This window comes from Perca flavescens, chromosome 21 (assembly GCF_004354835.1).
Source record: "Perca flavescens isolate YP-PL-M2 chromosome 21, PFLA_1.0, whole genome shotgun sequence".
NCBI lineage: Eukaryota > Metazoa > Chordata > Actinopteri > Perciformes > Percidae > Perca > Perca flavescens.
Window position 1 is genome coordinate 30,129,099 of NC_041351.1, and position 3,811 is coordinate 30,132,909.

Here is a 3,811-nt window from a genome sequence, read left to right on the forward strand (position 1 = left end):
CTTTCCCAAAGCTGAGCTTTGATTAACGAGCCATTTCATTTTCGTCTGTCTCAGTGAAGAAAGGGTTGGCTGATATTTTTTCCCAAGTCCCAAACAAACAATGGGCCTCATTCACCAACCGTTCTTACGAAGAAATGTGTTCTTAAACCCCACTTACCCACTTTTTACGAAAATTCTGACATTCACTAACGTTTTCTTATCTTAGATTTGTTCTTAGCTAAGAACAAAATCTACGAACACTGAAAAGCACTCTTACGCACATTTGAGTGATGACAATTTGTTCCAAATAATTGGTTACGGCATTTTATTTAATTCTACAGTCGTTATTATAGTATTGTACTGTAATGTATTTCTGATCATTTGTTGAAAAAAAAAAATCATAGTATGCAAAGAAACACTAACACTGCATCAGTTTCTGCAACATTTACATCAGCAATGAAACTGATTAAATCCTGCGTTATTTGGTGATTGATCGTGCTATTTATAGGGCCAAATTGCAGTGGTGGAATGTAACAAAGTACAAATTCTTCGTTACTGTACTTAAGTACATTTTTCACATATCTGTACTTTACTTAAGACCTTAAGACCTATTTGCTGTGCAAAGTTGTTAAGATGACTGGTTTTCTCTTGCATATGCTGATACGTGTGCGAGACCAAAACCACGTCGTCAGCGAAGTCCAGATCTTCCAGTTGAGAGAAAAGAGTCCATCTGATGCCCCTTCAGTGGTTCTCCTCTTCACCCAGTCCATGACCACGTTACCCAGCACTGCAGACATCACGCAGCTTTGCCTCGCTCCCATCTTGACTTCAAAATGAATGTGGCTGCTTCCAACTTGGCATGCAAAGTTGTTATAGAAGCTCTTGATGAGAAGAACCATTTCGTCAGCTTGTATATTCGCCAAAGACTGTCTCTGTGGATGCTGTCGAAGGCCTTTTCGAAGTCCACAAAGTTGCCAGTCTGTGCACTGTTTAACGATGTTGCATTGTGTGAATATTTGGTCAATACACCCTCTACCTTTCCGGAACCTTGCTTGTTCCTTTCTAAACTGGTCATCAATTGCACCTGATATTCTCTGTACAATGATTTTGGCAAGGATTTTACTAGGGATAGACAGTTGTTGCAATTGCTCAAGGCACCTTTCTTTGGTATCTTCACAATCAGGGGCAGTTCTACATTGAATGACGCCCCGGGCGAGACACCCTCCAAGCGCCCCGAACACACACATACAATTTTTTTTTTAAGGTGCACAATCTCTACCTCCAACATTGCCAAAAGACACAATATAGAATAAATATTCGAAATAGCACAAATCCTTCATCACACAAATGTGAAAATACACTAAAGACAATGTAATTATTACACTATAGCACTAAGAACACAAAACCCAAACTACAACTAAAACCTGACCTTTCTGGCCTTTCTTGATGCAAAATCATCAATGATGTCATCGTATGAAATCTGCTCCCCTATTGAGTGATTGATAATGATGACGGCAAGGCCAGTGAGCCGCTCCTGGGACATGACCTCAGGTATGACTTGACCAACTTTAGTTTGGAAAAGCTCCTCTCTGCTTGAGCCACAGTGACTGACAGGGATGGACTGGGACCAAAAATCAGCCCTGGCATTTTGGCCCAGACCGGCCCACCACATAAGATGATTGATTGATTGATTGATTGATAGATATTTATTGATCCAAAAAAATGGGAAATACCAGTGTTTCAGCAGCACAATATCAGACACACAGCACACACAGAATATAAATTAAATAATAGGATAGCCTACAATATACATGAAATAATAATAGGATAGAATATAAGAACAAATCATTTAAAATATATACAAGTTGTGAATAAAACTGTACAACTGTTTAACTAGTATTGATAAAGCTGTACCCATCCTTGTGCTCCCCTGAATATGTATACCAACTCCTAAAACTACTAACAGCATATATATGTGTATATATATATATATATATATATATATATATATATATATTGTTTTATGATTATCATTTCAAGAGGCCCTATGCTATAATTTGAAGAGGTCTATTATGAGTTTTTGTCTGTCAATGCAGATAGAAAAGCATCAATTCTCGTTAAGAACGTTTGCATGATGTGCAACGTTTATCTAGGCTACTAATGCAATCATACAGTAAAGCATGCCTACTTTTTCATTGTTGTAGTGTTATCATCAAAAGTTTGTCCACCACTCAGTTTTATCAAGGGCCAAAGTGTTTTAAGGGGAGTTGTGCTTACCGCACAGGTTGTAGCTCACTCCCTCATCTCTGTCCCTCTCCTCCTGAGTCTCCTCCTCACTGTGCATGTCACTGTAGCCGACACCAGCACCACTATCATCGGCCACGGAAGCTGATGAAGGTCCTGCTACTGCTGAAAACATGTCTGTTCGCTTTTTTCTTTTATTTGAGCCGCTTGGGTAACTTTTTTTCATTTTGGCGTTTAGACCATTGACATAAAAGAAAGGTTTAGACTCGTCTTGCTCCGTCTCTGTGTACTTCCCAGTTCTCCTGTCACTTTGTGTTTATCTTTCGCGCTGCGGCGCACTGTTACGGACTAGTCCATTTCATTGTGAAAGTAGGGGATGTTGACCTCTCTCTGCAAGCAGGGCGCCTGCAGCTGCTGGGGGCGCTGATCTGCCAATTCCCTACACAGTGAAATGATAGAAAACAGAAAAACGCTTCGCGGCACAGAGGATTTTTTTTTTTTAAAGTTCTCGTGCTGCCCCCCATGTGATATGAAAAAATGCCACCCTGGGCGGCTGCCCGGTTTGCCCGTACCAAAAACCGCCACTGTTCACAATGATGCTTTTTGTGTGATACACCCTAAAGTGATAACACAATAACCAGCGTTCAGTAGAATTTCAACTTTTATTGTGTAAGACAATATTAACGTAGGGGGGAAGCAAAGAAAGCGGAACCAAAGTGTGGGTATCGTTGCACCACGTGCCAAGGTGACAGGCACCTCCCTCTTCTCTCCAGCTTCGCTTCAGAACTCAAACCTCCTATGGCGCCATTTTGTTGCTACCTGGCCATCACCTCCTGTTAGCATTCCACTGACTAGCATTCATTTTGGCGCCACTTGAAGCGTTTAAAGACTCTATTTGTCCATTGTTTATTTTTTGCTCCGTAGCAAACGTTTTTGTAAAAATAGGCTGACGGTTGTGTCACATAGTAGAGGAATTACCGTATAGTACAAGATAAGCTTGCAGGCAGTTTCGACTTACATGAGCTGTTTAGGATTAATTACTAATGTTAATTATCATTTTAGTTAGCAATAATTAGCCTGTGCCTATGTTATCTCCTTACATATACCTACACTCTCCATCTCTGTAAGATTGGGAATGATTGAGATTTCTCTCGGCACAGCTACCAGAAGACTCACAACTTTCAGACACGTTGCTCACATCACGTTTACGTTGTCTCTCTCAGTTGGAGGCTGCGCAGTAAAGCTGGCCATTACCGGAAAAGTGCTTCTAATAGCCTTCACTGGTCTCCGTCCAGAGCATCGGGGTCTGTTGGTCCATTATATACTGTCTGGATGGCGGTTCACTCTTTCACTCACTGACATCGTGATTCTGTTTTCCAGGTTGGTACTCGGTAAAAATAACAAAACTGTTTCCTCCCGAAGTGCATGTGGTGTATTGAAGCTGTGAAGAGTTGGTTATGGAATTTTTGGATGTGTAAAGCCGAGTTAAAGAGCCACGTTTATAACCGCGGGAAACGGGTTTTGTAAACAATGACGCTAGCGGCCAGTTAGGTGTGTATTGGGGCTGCGTGTGTGATTCTGGGTGCTG